We start from the raw sequence: 16,697 nt of genomic DNA on the forward strand, positions 1-16,697 counted from the left end.
TGATCAGTCAATCTGTAAATACAGACACTGAGAGCAGGAACCCAGTGAATATGCCTCCAGCATCACACATAACCAGTAAAACAAGCTACTTCTCTCCAGTGAGACAAATTAAGTCAAATTCCAATCACAGAGTAAGTACTCAATAAATGTTGGTGTCTTTTACCCTCCACCAAGACCTCTTAATGCCCTGAAGCAAGGAAAATAAGCATTCACTCTCAACAAGGAGTTATTTACTACACCAAATAACCAGATGTCCCTTAATGTGCACTTACCATTTTTATCCAAAATGCTAATGACTGGTGTTTTTTTTAATTTTAAAAGCAAAACCATGTCTAATTTAAGGTTTTATAAGATCACTCTGAAAACAGCCTCTACTTAAGACGAATATTTCAAAGAAATTAGAGTATTAGTCAGTGTATGGGGTTTTATACTTATGTAGATTACACAGAAATGACACTGGCAAAAATGCTATGGGGAAAAAAGGCTCACAAACTCATTTCTACAAAATATTTAGCAGGATCAAAAGGAAATAATTTACAGATTATAATAGATACAAAGCAGCAGGAGTAGCAATTTATTATATTTGGCTTATTTTTTGTAGTTGTTTGGAAATCTGAGTTCCTAAGTTAAATTAAACGCACAGCACTTACTGTAAACTAACACACATAATAAGAACTAGTTAGTGCATGTTTCCTCTGTGCTGGGTATTATGCGTGACATATTACATATGCAGTATCTTTATATTTTACAATAGCTTTAGACAAGTAGGCATTATTAATATTACACATTTAAGAGATGAGAAGCTCCAGGAAGCCTAGTTAATTAAGTGAAGAGTTGGGATTCAAACATAGGCTTATGTATATGCAGACCCGAGCTTTTCCAACCCCAAGTACCCAAACCTAGGTACATCAGAATTACCTGGGGAACTTGTTAACAGAAACAAATGGTCAAATCCCAGGCCTAAAAATACCGATTCCCAAAGATTCTAACTTATTTAACAAGATCCCAAGTGATTCGTATGTGGACAGCTAAAACCAGTCGTAGGAGCAACATTTAAATACCACTACACTACCCCAAGGGGCCCTGTGGCACAGTCAGTTACATGCCGGCCTGTAAACCAAAAGTTCAGTGGCTCAAATCCACCAGCTGCTCCCATGGGGGAAAGAGAAGACAGAATGCTTCCATATAAAATGGACAGCCTGTGTCAGACTACCCTGTGTCAGACTACCCTGTGTCAGGCTACCCTGTGACAGGCTACCCTGTGTCAGGCTACCCTGTGTCAGACTACCCTGTGTCAGACTACCCTGTGTCAGACTCTGCAGTACGGGGTTTGTTCCTACTACCTCAATTGCCACCTCCATGTTCCATTAGGCTTCATGATTAGAACATGGGCCCACATTCTGTGTTACTCAGAGTATAGACTGAACTTTATTTTACATGGAGAAATACATTAAGGTGAATAATATCACCACCTTTTCATTTACCACCAACACCTGGAGTGATCTTCAATCCTTCCCTCTCTACTAATCTGTCTCTAACTACTTCCTAGTAAATAGGAGGTTTTATCACCTGCGGACACTATTAGTTGTTACTCAACAGTCTCTTTTATCCAAGCCTTAACTCTCTTCGGCAGGCAGAGCCCACCTCTTACTATATAGGTGCAAAGTTTCCAACCCTCCACTCTATGGGTCTCCCTTATAGTTAAGACATGACCATGAATTCGAAATGCTGCCATAAAGTTAAAAGAGCCCTTCCTGAAATTTTTATTCCATTAAAGATAAATAAACAGAACAAAGGAACACACCATTTTTCTTCCACTTTGTGGTTGAGTGTGGCTAATGTACTGTCCAGGATGCCAATATGTACAAGGAAATTTCAAAAAATTCATGGAAAGTGGAATTTTACTCTCTACTGCAAAAGGAGTGCATACTGGTGCAGATCAGAGACGAAATCAGGAAATTTATAGAAACCAACGAAAATGAGCACACGACGTACCAAAACTTATGGGACACAGCAAAGGCAGTCATCAGAGGAAGGTTCATAGCAATACAAGCACACCTGAGAAAGGAAGAGAGACTCATGACGGATACGCTGACACAAAATTTACAAAAACTAGAGCTGAGTCAGCAGGACAACCCTCCTAATAACAAAAGAAAAGAAATTATAAAAATCAGGGCTGAGATTCAGGAGAGGGAAAATAAAAAACTATGGAAAAAATTAATATCGCTAAAAGTTGGTTCTTTGATAGGATAAACAGGATAGATAGACCATTGGCAAACCTAACCAAAAAAAGGAGGGAACAACTCTCAATAGCAAGAATAAGGGATGAAAGAGGGGTGGGTCATTACAACAGACCCTAATGAAATCAAAAGGATAGTTACACAATACTATGAAGCATTGTACTCCAATGAATTCAACAATGTGGAAGACATGGACAAATTCCTGGAAAAACAATCCCTCCCGAGGCTATCCTTGGTGGACTTCAAGAATCTCAACAGACCCAAAGCAATAGAAGAAATAGAAAAGGTTATCAAGGGATTACCAACAAAAAAATCCCCTGGACCAGATGGCTACACTGGAGAATTCTACCAAGCATTCAGGGAAGAACTAATACCAATCCTACACAAACTCTTCCAGAACATAGAAAAAGATGGCAAACTCCTGAACTCCTTCTATGAAGCTAGTATAACTCTGATACCAAAACCGGGCAAGGATCCCACAAGAATCAAGAACTACAGACCAATATCCCTAATGAACATTGATGCAAAAATCCTTAACAAAATACTAGCTAACAGAATACAAAAGTATATAAAACAAATAATTCACCATGACCAAGTGGGATTCATACCAGGGATGCAGGGATGGTTCAACATACGAAAGACCATTAGTATTATTTGTCACATTGACATGAAAAAGTATAAGAATCACATGATTATATCAATACATACAGAAAAAGCATTTGACAACATCCAACACCAATTCCTGTTTAAGACACTAGCGAAGATAGGAATGGAAGGAAAGTTCCTCAAGTCAATACAAGCTATATATGAAAAACCAACAGCCAAGTGGTAGTCAATGGAGAAAAGACTAACACAATCCCACTGAAAAATGGGACCAGACAAGGATGCACCTTGTCCCCACTCCTATTTAATATCATGCTGGAGGTTTTAGCTAACAGCATAAGGCAAAGAAGTGACATCAAAGGTATACGCCTGGGGAAGGAAGAGGTGAAACTATCGTTATTTGCAGATTATATGATTCTATATATGGAAAATCCCAAAAGTTCCACAAGGGGAGTACTGGAAGCAATAGAGGAGTTTGGCAGAGTGGCAGGACACAAGAACAACAAACAGAAGTCCATTGGATTGTTATACACATCAGATAAGACCACAGAAGAAGAGATAAAAAAAGGTGGTACCCTTCACAATAGCCAAACACAAATTGAAATATCTAGGGATACACCTGACTGAAAAAACAAAAGATCTATATAGGGAAAACTATAGAACACTATTACAAGAAACCAAGAGCGACCTCAACAAATGGAAGAATATTCCATGCTCTTGGATTGGGAGACTTAATATAGTTAAGATGTCAGTTCTGCCAAAAGCACTATATAAGTTTAATGCCATCCCGATACAATTACCATCATCTTTCTTCAAAGAAATGGAAAAACTGATTACCAACTTCATATGGAGAGGGAAGAAACCCAGAATTAGCACAGAACTCCTCAAGAAGAAGGACACCGTGGGAGGGCTTGCTTTATCTGACTTTGGCACATACTATGCAGGCACAGTTCTCAAAACTGCATGGTATTGGTACAATGACAGATACTCAGACCAATGGAAGAGAACTGAAAACCCAGAAATAAAAGCATCAGCATACACACAGTTGATCTTTGATAAGGGCCCCAAATATATCAAATGGGAAGCCGGTGCCCTCTTTAACAAGTGGTGCTGGAAAAAAATGGATATCCACATGCAGAAAAATGAAGCAAGACCCTTATCTCACTCCATGCACAAGAATAAACTCAAGGTGGATCACACACCTTGAAGTTAAACCCCAAACTATTAGGGCCATCAATGAGGGAATTGGGACCAACTTGAGAACTTTGGCACAAGGAATACAGAGGCTATCAGAAATAGGGAAGGACACAAACACAGAGGAGGCACAAATCGACAAATGGGATATACTGAAGATAAAACACATGTGTACATCAAAGAATTCACCAAGAGAGTAATAAGAGATTCCACAGACTGGGAAAACATCTTTAGCAATGACACATCAGACAAAGGTCTTATTACTAAAATCTACAATACTCTGATAGCTTCCAAAAAGTAAAAAAACCAATAGCCCACTTGAAAGGTGGGCAAAGGACTTGAACAGAAATTTTACAGGGACATCAATCCGAATGGCCAACAAACATGAGAAAATGTTCCCGATCTTTAGCCATAAGAGAAATGCAAATTAAAACAACAATGAGGTACCACCTGACACCCTCAAAGGTAGCCCAATTCAAAAAATCAGAAAGCCACAAGTGTTGGAGGGGCTGTGGGGAGATAGGAACTCTCATCCACTGCTGGTGGGACTGTAAGTACGTACAGCCACTATGCAAATCAATCTGGCGATACCTAAAACAGATGGAAATAGAGTTGCCATATGACCCAGCAATTCCCCTACTGGGCATATACCCAGAAGAGGCAAGGAACAAGACCAGACATCTGTGCTCCAATGTTCATTGCAGCACAGTTCACAAGTGCAAGGAGTTGGAAGCAACCCAAATTTTCATCAACTGACGATTGGATTAAAAAACTGTGGTATATGCATACAATGGAGTACTACGCATCACTAAAAAGCAGTGATGAACATATGAGGCACATAGCGGCATGGGAAGAACTGGAGGAAATCATGCTAAGCGAAGTAAGTCAGGCACAAAAGGACAAGTACAACATGAGCCCGCTGAGGTAAGTATTAAAAAAAATTAAATTAAAAAAAAAGTGGCATACTGTATACAAACATTTCTGGGGTGAAGACTGTGTAGTATGGCAGAGACCAGATCAAAACCAGGGATGCACATGGTAAACAACAGTGGAGGAGGTGGGGAAAGGAAAATAAAAGGATGAATATAAGGAAGAAAAGGGAAGTGGGGGCATGGGGCACTAATCCACCCAAGGGGAGGGTATTGTTTATATCTCCACAGGGAAAGTGGGACCAGACTTCAACCCAGTGCCGCAAGGTGTGAATGCAATATCCCGGCGTGGAGTAGGGCCCAGCACCAAAAATTAAGTGGATTCCTGCCCCTCCACCGAAAAGAATTTGTTTCAAAGGATGACATTGATTCTGCAGCTCCGGAAGATGGACATATCTGATCAGAGCACACATGAGCAGATGAAGGGGCAGGAGGAGAGAGTGGAACACAGCCTGGCCCACGAGGCTGTGAGGATGATGTTCCTGAGTAGAGCAGCCAGTCCACAGAGAGAACAACATGGCTGGCCCCACTATGAGAAATGATGCCAATCAGTGACTAAGGGCGATACAGGGGACAGCACCGGAAACAGTGTGGGAATTGCACCTGACCTGATCCCACCACACCGAGGCAAAGCACTGGGGGAGTGCAGTGGAACAGCAAGGGAATGGAGTGGCAAGGTCCCCAGGGAATGCTGAAAGTGGACTTTGGGGCCAGGGCGTGGTGCCCCAACAGACTGGACTGGAAAACGCTCCTAAGGGCCAGCGAACGATCCCTGAACTAACTACAAGCTTTTTTCTTGTGATGTGTTTTGTTTTGTTCTTTGTCAGTGGTTTGTTTTTGTTGTTTTATTGTCTGGTTGTATACTGTTGCTTTGTTTTCCTCTGTCTTGTTTTCGTGCATGTTAGTGTCTCCACAGGTCTGTCTGAATAGGACAGGCTGGATGAACTATCTGGAGGAAAAACAATAGGACAGACAGTTCCGGGGGGACAGACAGATCTGGGTGGCGGAGGGGGAGGAGGGTAAGGAAGTGGTGTTAATAAACACAGGCACAAGGGAACAACATGGGACCCAAAATGGTAGTGAGGGGGGAGTGACAGGCCTGATGGGGAACGATCAAGGGTAAGGTTGCGTAGAGAAGAGGTATAGCTGTAGCCCAGGTAGGGACGGAGCATGGTGGTGGGGCAGGAGGAAAGTCAAGGGAGAGGGAGGAAGGAGCTGGGAGGCAAGGGGCATTTATGGAGGTCTAGACAAAGACGTGGACATGCAAACATATATATGACGATGGGGAAATAGATCTAATTGTCTACATTTATAGGTTTAATATTAAGGTGGCGGAAGGACCTTGGGTCTCTACTCAAGCACTCACTCAATGCATGAATACTTTTGTTTATTAAATTGGTACTCTATGATGCTCACTCTCCCGACACAACTGCTGAAGCCACAGTGGGTGAACAAGTAAATGTGGTGAGGAAAGCTGATGGTGCCCGGTTATCAAAAGAGATAGTGACTGGGGTCTTAAAGGCTTGAAGATAAACAAGCAGCCATCTAGCTCAGAAGCAACAAAGCCCACATGGAAGAACACACCAGCCTGAGTGAGCGAGTGATCCCAAAGGGATCAGTTATCAGGCATCAAAGAACAAAAAATCATCATATCATTGGCTGCACACCTCCATGATAGGATCGCTGAAGACAAATGGGTGCATAAGCAAATGTGGCGAAGAAAGCTGATGGTGCCCGGCTATCAAAAGAGATAGTGTCTGGGGTCTTAAAGGCTTGAAGGTGAACAAGCGACCATTTAGCTCAGAAGCAAAAAAGCCCACATGGAAGAAGCACACCAGCCAGTGCGATCACGAGGTGCCAAAGGGACCAGGTATAAGGCATCATGCAAAAAAAAAAGAATATGTGTGTGTGTGTGTGTGTGTGTGTGTGTGTGTGTGTATATACCACATTGAATGAAGGGGGAAGTGCAGAGTGGAGACCCAAGGCCCAAGTGTCGGCCAATGGAGATCCCCTCATAGAGGGGTTTAGGAGAAGAGATGGGTCAGTCAGGGTGCAAGGTAGTACCGACGAAGAGCACAGCTTTCCCCTGATCCTAGATGCTTCCTCCCCGCAACTACCATGATCCGAATTCTACCTTGCAGGGCTGGATAGGACAGAGGTTGGACACTGGTACATATGAGGGCTGGAGGCACAGGGAATCCAGGGTGGATGATACCTTCAGGACCAAGGGTGTGAGGGGCGACGCTGGGAGAGTGTAGGGTGAGTGGGTTGGAAAGGGGGAACTGATTACAGGGATCCACATGTGACCTCCTCCCTGGGAGAGGGACGGCAGAGAAGGGGGGGAAGGGAGACACCGGATAGAGCAAGATATGACAAAATAACGATGTATAAATTACAAAGGGCACATGAGGGAGGGAGGAGCGGGGAGGGAGGGGAAAAAAAGAAGAGGACCTGATGCAAAGGGCTTAAGTGGAGAGCAAATGCTTTGAGAATGATTGGGGCGGGGAATGTATGGATGTGCTTTATACAATTGATGTATGTATACGTATGGATTGTGATAAGAGTTGTATGAGTCCCTAATAAAATGTAAAAAAAGAAAAGGGAAAAAAAAAGAAAATGATTAGGGCAAAGAATGTACAGATGTGCTTTATACAATTGATGTATGTATATGTATGGACTGTGATAAGAGTTGTATGAACCCCTAATAAAATGTTTAAAACAAACAAACAAAAAAAAGAAGCACACCAGCCTGTGTGACCACAAGGTGTAGAAGCGACCAGGTATCAGACATCAAAGAACAAAATATCATATCTGTGAGTGCCGACCTTCCTAATATGATCACTGGAGACAAATGTGTATAAGCAAATGTGGTGAAGAAAGCTGATGGTGCCCGGCTATCAAAAGAGGTAGAGACTGGGGTCTTAAAGGCTTGAAGATAAACAAGCGGCCATCTAGCTCAGAAGCAACAAAGCCCACATGGAAGAAGCACACCAGCCTGTATGACCACGAGCTGTCGAAGGGATCAGGTATCAAGCATCAAAGAACAAAAAAATCATATCATTGTAAATGTGGGTAAGTGCAGAGTGGAGACTCAGAGCCCATTGGTAGGCAACTGAACACCCCCTTACTGAACGGTTGTGGAGAGGAGACGAGCCAATCAGGTTGCAGGATAGCAATAATGAAACATACAACTTTCCTCTAGTTCTTAAATGCTTCCTCTCCCCACTACCATGATCCCAATTCCACCTTACAAATCTGGCTAGACCAGAGTGTGTACATTGGTACAAATAGCAACTGAAAATACAGGGAATCCAGGACAGATGACCCCTTCAGGATCAGTGGTGAGAGTGGTGATACCTGTAGGGTGGAGGTAAGGTGGGGTAGAAAGGGGGAACCAATTATAAGGATCTATATATAACCTCCTCCCTGGGGGATGGACAACAGAAAAGTGGATGAAGGGAGACATCAGACAGTGTAAGATATGACAAAATAATAATAATTTATAAATTATCAAGAGTTCATGAAGAGGGGACAGTTGGGAGGGAGGGGGAGAAATGAGGAGCTGATACTAAGGGCTCAAGTAGAAAGCAAATGTTTTGAGAATGATGATGGCAACAAATGTATAAATGTGCTTGACACAATGGATGTATGTATGGATTGATTAAGAATTGTACGAGCCCCCAATAAAATGATTTTTTTAAATAAAGGGAAAAAAGCAAATAAAACGATCTTGGAAGAAAAAAAAAATTATCAGAGGGGAGGGAGGGAGGGGGGGGTGTGAGGAGCTGATACCAAGGGCTCAAGTGGAAAGAAATGATGATGGCAATAAATGTACAAATGTGTTTGACCCATGGATGTGTGTATGTATTGTGGTAAGAGCTTATGAGCCCCAATAAAATTATTTAAAATAATAATAAAAAGAAAAAAACATTTCACTAAGTAAGTCAACAGAAAAAGGCCACATAGTGTACGGTTCCACCTACAGAAAACACCCAAATAGGTAAAGCTATAGGTTGCCTGAGGCTGGGAGTTACTGGGAGATGAAAGATGAGTTTCTTTTTGGAGTAACGAGAATGTTGTAAAGTTGTAAGGACAATACGACGACTCTGAATACAACAATGAATGAATGAATGAATGAATGATAAGGCTTATGTGACTTCCAGCTCAATGCTTAAGAACAAAATAAAACCAGTACTTAGACTGTACAATTACCCTTGATATGATTGAATGATTGAACTACTCAATTACATAATATGTAAGCTATATGCCAATAAAACTGTTAGAAAAAGAAAAGTCACGACCAAAAGCACATTTTAAGCAAAGATATAGATTATTTATTAGTAGGCAAAAAACATACAGACTAAAAAGAAATTATGTGTTTTCCATGCTGAGCAAAAGTTGATGGAAAAAGTTCAACATATTTGCTAAATTTTCACATCAGAAGTAATTGTACTTTAAAACAAAGTTGAAGAATAAGCAAATGTATTTTCCCCCCATTCTAATTACATTCAAACTTGAAAGTACTAGATCTATTATTTCAAGATAATTGACCTGACCTTTAAAGAAGCTTTTAATTTGTATCATGAATTTATATTTAATATGCATATTATTGCTCAAATGCACTAAGAAACTATCTAATTGATGACAATTGTACAATTAAGACTTCGTGATAGCTCTCTCTCTTCTCCCAAGACCTCTCAATTCTGCCTCCTTCTCCATTCCCATTACCTAATCCAAGGCAGCAACATGCTTTTTTGCCTAAGTTATTGTAATAGCTTTCGCTGGTCTCTCCCCTCACCCCTTGCATCCACTCTAACATCTCTTCTATGCTCCACATAGCAGCAAAGCCATATGTAAGCAAATCAAACCATGTCTACTTTTTCTTAAAACTGATTCCCATTGCCTTTTGACTAAACCCAAAAACTCTTGACACAGCCTTTAAGACCTAAATGATCCCGTTCTTGCCTGCATTCCAAACTTCTCTAAAGCTATGTTCCCTCTCACACAGAACCTTTCTCACTGAGGTTCTTTCAGGCCTACCTCCCCAGGTGCTTTCTGACTTTAGGGTGTTTGGCCACAATGGCACTTGCTTTTGAAGAGTTCATTCTAATTGGGAGAAAAAAATTGAAAATAGAAGCAAATAAGAAGATGGAGTAACAATAATTATTACCCTGGGTAAAAAGTGAACTAGAGCAACCTGTTAGAAAGGAGTGGTGGTTGTGGGAAGGCAGCTATGTGTGACTGACACAGCTCCCTCAGATTAGGATCAGTGTACGGTGACATGCTCCCCTGATGCCAGCACTTCGCCTTTGTAGCACTTACCACAGTCGTAAATAAATAACCTGGACTGTCTTAGTCATCACTCTATCCAAAATTCCTACCAGAATGTCTGACATGTAAACCATAAGCTAGTTTTTGGCCCTTGAGCGGATTCTGACTAATGGTGAAGGCTGATTTTTACAAGTAGGTCAACAGGCTTTTCTTTCACAGTGCCTCTGGGTCGACTTGAACCTCTAGCCTTAAGGTTAGTAGCTGTGCATACTAACCTTGTGCACCATCCAGGGGCTGTCTAACCTGTAGGTTGCTCTTGTTGCTGTTGTTAGTTGTGATGGAGTCAGCCCCAATTCATGGTGACCCATACACAACAGAAGGAACTGCTGTCATCTGTTTCAGTTTCTATCATTGCAATACGATGGGTTTCTATTTAGTGATTTTCAGAAATATATGGAAAGCCTTTCTCCCTACTCTCCCTTAGTCTGAACAATCTGCTAAAACCTATTCAGCATCAGAGCAACACAAAGCCTCCCGTGAGAGACTGGTGTTGGCTACACATGAAGTGCCCTGGCCAGGAACTGAGCGCAAGTCTTATGAAGTAGAATTGATTCGATGGCAGTGAGTTTTCTCCTCTGCAGATGAGAATTCTACCTAAGCTGGTAGTTAAACATAGGCTTTAAAGCAGTGGTTCTCAACCTTCCTAATGCTGCAACACTGTAATACAGTTCCTCGTGTTGTGGTGACCCCAACACTACTGTTGCTACTGTTAGGAATTGGGCAACACCTGTGAAAGGGTCCTTCAACACCCCCCCCCCAAGGGGTTGTGACCCACAGGTTGAGAATTGCTGCTTTAAAGGAACATCCTGGATTCTCCAGTTTTACACTCTGAATTTTTTAAAAAGCTATAGGCCATGTAATGTATTGCCTAACCTATCCAACTCTCTTCTAAAACTCAAAGTCGCAAAGAGAGGGCATGTGTCCCATCCCTGTTGTAAGAGCCCAGTATCGCCGCTCCGTAACCTTTAATTTACTACTTCTGATGTCCTATTCTCTGCAATATTTCATAAGACACACACTTCAACAACAGCTGGCTTCCATCTTCCCTAGCTAATCATGGATAAAATTAAACATCATTTACATGATCACAATCAGTTCTATGGCAAATATGAACATGTCAGAGCCCTAACTACAGGGAGAAGTAGTAGCATTTCAGGGATTCTGGCAGCGCCAGATGCCAGCTCCTCGAGTTGCATGGCTAGGACTGGTTTCCAAGCAAGGCTGTTCTCGGCTGACTTCACTTTCCTCCTGTCAACAGGGCTACTGGTTGTCTCCAGATTCCCACATTTCCTTTTTTCTTTCTATTAATTATAATACACTTTAGTAAAATGAGACTAAATTCCTTTGTTTCTACTTTATAAAACCATTTCTATGACCACACAAGTTTCACAAAGTAAGCACCCATGCTCAAAATAAATATTACTTATAGTAGGGTAAATTATTTCAAAAGAATTTATATTCAAGCTGAGCAATTCTCATTACATAGTGCAGAAATAATACTATGATAGTTTGCTTCCCAACTACCCAGTCAAACGCCTATGAACCACTGTTTCTAGGAAAAGGTCTATTCCAATATTGTTGCAAATATCCCTTTTGTTCCAAATATAGTCCCTACCCCCACCTCACTCCACTAGAATGATCTGTGTGGTCTGAATCTTCTTGTGAAATGTAATCCTATGGAAAAGAAAAAAGACCAGCAGTCTAACTAAAAAGTCTCTGCGCTGATGAAAAACAAGCACACAAATTTCCCCCAAAGTGTCCTTCCCCTGGGTGGGTGCCACCCTCAGACATGCCCAGCTGCTGTTTGCTCACTAAAAGACTCCCTTCATAAACAAGCCCCTCGACCCCAGTATCACTGGAATCTGCTAAGTTCCAATTTCCCCTACCATGATAAAATTTCTATGCTGTGGGACTTTTGGAAATACCGTTCTAATCAGGTCCCAATTCATTCTGCCTTTTTTTTTTTTAAGTCCCTGAGAGAATGCCTAAAAGAACAAAACTTACCACTCTTTTAAGCCAAAAATAAGTGGAGAAATTGGCTAACAAAATAGCTAACAGACAAATGCTTAAAGTCAATGTGCTATACCAATTAGAATACTTAAAAACAAAGCCAATTTTTTTAAATCTGCATATTTTAAAAATTATTTTATTGGGGGCTCGTACAGCTCCTATCACAATCCATACATCCATCCATTGTGTCAAGCACATTTGTATGTTGCCATTATCATTTTCAAAACATTTTCTTTCTACTTGAGCCCTCCGTATCAGCTCATTTCCCTCTCCCCCACTCTCCCTCCCTTACTCATAAACCCTTGATAACTTAGTATTTTAAAAAAAATGTTCATGTCTTGCACTGACCAATGTCTCCCTTCACCCACTTTTCTGTTGTCAGTTTCCTTGGGAGGGGGTTATATGAAGATCACTATGATTGGTTTCTCCTTTTGTCCCCCACCTTCCCCTTACCCTCTTGGTATCGCTATTCTCATTATTGGTCCTGAGGGATTTATCTGTGCTGGATTCCCTGGGTTTCCAGTTCTTATCTGTACCAGTGTACATGGTCAGGTCTAGCAAGATTTGTAAGGTAGAACTGGGATCATAACAGTTGGGGGAGGAAACATTAAAGAATTAGAGGAAAGTTGTATATTTCACCGATGCTATACTGCATCCTGACTGGCTCATCTCTTCCTTATGACCCTTCTGAAAAGAGATGTCCAATTGTCTACAGATTGGCTTTGGGTCTCCACACTCCCCCACATTCACACTGATATGGCTTTTTGTTCTGGGTCTTTGATGCCTGCTACCTGATCCCATCGACACCTCATGATCACACAGAATGGTGTGCTTCTTCCATGTGGGTTTTGTTGCTTCTCAAGGAGGATGGCCACTTGTTTATCTTCAAGCCTTTAAGATCCCAGATGCTATATCTTTTGATAGCCGGGCACCATCAGCTTTCTTTACCACATTTGCTTATGCACCCATTATGTCTTCAGTGATTTTGTCCCAAAGGTTAACATAACAGAAAGCCGGGTTATTAGAACAAAATGTTCTTGCATTGAGGGGGTACTTGAGTAGAGGCCCCAACATCCATCTGCTACCTTAATACTTAACATATAAATATATCTGTACATAGGTCTATTTCCCTATCATTATATATAAATATATCTACAAATGCATATACCTGTATTTAGACCTCTATAATAATGTTCTTTGCCTCCTAGTTCTTTCCACTATTTCTTTTACTTTCCTCCTGCTCACTCTCATGGTCAACCTTCATTTGGGTTTCAGTAATTCCTCTCAGCTACATTGCCTTTGATCAAACCCCACCAGCATCCTATGCCATCCTCGCCATCAATTTTAAATCACTTATTGTTCCCTTGTCCCTGGGTTGGTTGACATCTCCTTCGTTTCTCCTGCCTCCCCTTCTCCTCTGTTCCCCCAGAACTGTCAGTCCCATTGTTTTCTTCTCCAGATTGTTTATACTGCCTATATTATCTAGATAGGCATGCAGAAACAATCACAAGCACAAAAACAGGACAGAGCAAAGAAAGTAACAAAAGAAAACAACAACAAAAAACAACAATGACCAAAAAGAAATGCCTATAATTAGTTCCAGTTGTGTTTGTTGACCTTTAGGAGTGCTTTCCAGTCGAGTCTGATGGGGTGCCATGACCTGGCCCCAGAGTCTATTTTTGGTATTCCCAGGGGACATCATTGCTTTGTTCCCCTTGATGCTCTGTGGCACGCCCTTAGTGTTTTGCCTCAGTGTGGTGGGGTCAGACCAGGCACAATTCCCACACTATATCTCCACTGTTGTCCACTGTAGAGCTGAGTCAGTGAGGGACTTGGTGCCTCATGGTGGGGCCGGCCCTATGGTCCTCTCTGTACACTGGCTGCTGAGCAGGAATATCATCCTCAGGGCTTGGTCAGCCAGGATGTGTTCCACTCTCTCTCCTTCCCTCTTCATTTGCTCCTGTGTGCTCTGATCAGATGCACTCCTCCCTGAGCTGTAGCTTCAATGCTGTTCTCTGAAGTGCATTCTTTTTTTTGGGGGGGGGCGGGGGGAGAAGGAGGGCAGAGGGGTGTCCACATAGTTGGGATTAGGGCCAGCCCTGCAGACCTCTCTATTGGTTCCCTGCTTCGTGGCAGTATGTTGCATTCATGTCTTGGCACACCGGGTTGAAGTCTGGTCCCTCTCTCCCTCTAAATCTCTGCACATTTAACAACTTCAGTAAGCCGTAAAGTTCATCTACTGTCATCCCATAGTCATAAATATCACTTATACTCTGACAATGGTCAACAGACCTACTAAGGTGTTTGTTATACATTTTAAATGTTACATGTGTAAAACATACTCCTGATTTTAACCCCAAACTTGTTCCCCTACAACCTATGCTCTGTAGCAGGAGTCCTCAAACTACAGCCCACGGGCCACACGCGGCTCGCCAAGGACATTTATCCAGCCCGCCGGGTGTTTTTGCTCCGTTTGTTTTTTTACTTCAAAATAAGATATGTGCAATGTGCATAGGAATTTGTTCATAGCTTTCTTTTTAAACTATAGCCCGGCCCTCCAATGGATCTGAGGGACGTGAACTGGGGCCCTGTTTAAAAAGTTTGAGGACCCCTGCTCTATAGCACATCAGATCCTTTTAGATTATATTACTGTCTTCATCAAAACTCTCTTCCACTTAGAAAGAAGTCCAAATTTCTATCATTGCTTATAAGGCTCTGTGGAACATGCCTCCTGACAACCTTTCCATTCTAGTTCATTCTGGTCATAATGGCCTTCTAATAAGCAAGTTGTTTCAACCTTCCGGTTATTGCTCTTGTCATATTCCATTTTATCAATTCATCCAGATCTCTGCTCAAAAGCCTTGCCTTCAGAAGATTTCCTGGTACCTCCATCATTGCTTATTCTCTTAACACTACACTATTATTTTTCATAGCTTTTATTACTGCCTGCAAATATAGGTTTATTTGTGGTATCTTCTCCACTAGAATATAAACAAACCCCATGAAGACATACTTTGGCCAGCACTTGGTAGACAGTAAAAACTTGAATGAATGAGTAAAATGATCCCTATTTGTGAAAGCTATGTATTATGCCCTTTATCTTGATTTCATATTTAACATTTTAAAGTGTTAGAAGAAAGCAAATTATTTGAAGCAACCAGAAGGAAGTCACACAAGTTTCCATTTCACCTTCTCAGTCCTGGTTCCCCCACTGCCACTAGGTCAATTCTTACTCAGATGCACCCTCAACGACAGAGCAGAACTGCTCCATAGGGTTTCCGAGCTGTCGATCTTTATGGAAGCAAACTGCTTCATCTTGCTCCCATGGACTGGCTGGTAGATTCTAAGAGCCTACTTTTTGGTCAGCAGCTCAACACTGACCCCAGTGGGCCACCAGAATTCCATGGGTCATGGTAAACCTTGATAAGAGAACAAACACTTAGCAATGCAGTGAGTGTGGCTGAGAAGCAGGTAACTCTCAAAGGCTTTCTGGGAAGATCTTTCTCCTGTGTTCATCAGTTCCCCACTAAGAGGAGAAAAACAGTCAAATTCAGACTTGCGCGTGTTTCCACAAGGGAAAGCCTTCCCTGACTTCAGCAATAGACTGGTCATTTTGAAAAATGTGCTGGGGTGTCTATAATATCTGAATACTTAATTACCCTAATTGCTCACAGATGCTTTTAACTTTCATACCTCTGACACTACCGCTTAAACTGCATTTCTCTTGGCAAAGACATGACAAAAGAGTACCCAGACCTAACTTCAATGGCAAGTACCTCTCCATCATTAAGCAGGTAAATGAAAATACAGCATTTGCTATGCTGTTGCACAGAGGCCAACAGAAAATTCAAAAATCACAAACCAGTGGATTTATATCCATCTAGAATGAGAGAGAATTTTTATTAATGCTTCTTGACCAGGGTATTATTCAGCTGCATAAAATATTTCTGCTGCACAAAACAGCCTACCATAAATATAATTTAAATATCCTATTGTCCCTTAAATAAGCTGTTTTTATTAAACAGTATTTTAAAATAGCATATATTTATAGAGTAGGAGTGAACATGATGGACCTCTTTCATTGAGGCCACACTTAAGAGCTGCAAGGATAGGACCATAGCCTTGGCTAGTTTCCATGGTGACTGGCACAGAGAATCATTACGCTCCGGGTAGCAGTCTAGCACAAGTTTGAGAGCAAAGGCTCTTTCCGGGTTTGGAGCAGCCTTTTCCTTCTCTTTTTACTGAGGAAAACTCTAAACAGAGAACACCCCCATCTTCATATAGGGAATCTAGATCCCCTTCATGGACTACCTAAATCATTTTCCTTCCTTAACCCAAGAATGTTACATTGTTTAAGAGCCACAGACAGTGATCCAACTTACCATTTACT

At 41.6% G+C, this 16,697-nt stretch overlaps 1 protein-coding gene across 1 annotated transcript in view; it reads right to left on the minus strand.

Moving 5' to 3' along the window:
• The window catches only part of NUBPL (NUBP iron-sulfur cluster assembly factor, mitochondrial), a 247,923-nt gene that overhangs the window by 195,728 nt on the left and 35,498 nt on the right, over positions 1 to 16,697 (minus strand). The gene's annotated exons all lie outside the window — the stretch shown is intronic.

This window comes from Tenrec ecaudatus, chromosome 14 (genome assembly GCF_050624435.1).
Source record: "Tenrec ecaudatus isolate mTenEca1 chromosome 14, mTenEca1.hap1, whole genome shotgun sequence".
In the NCBI taxonomy this organism is placed as follows: Eukaryota; Metazoa; Chordata; class Mammalia; order Afrosoricida; family Tenrecidae; genus Tenrec; species Tenrec ecaudatus.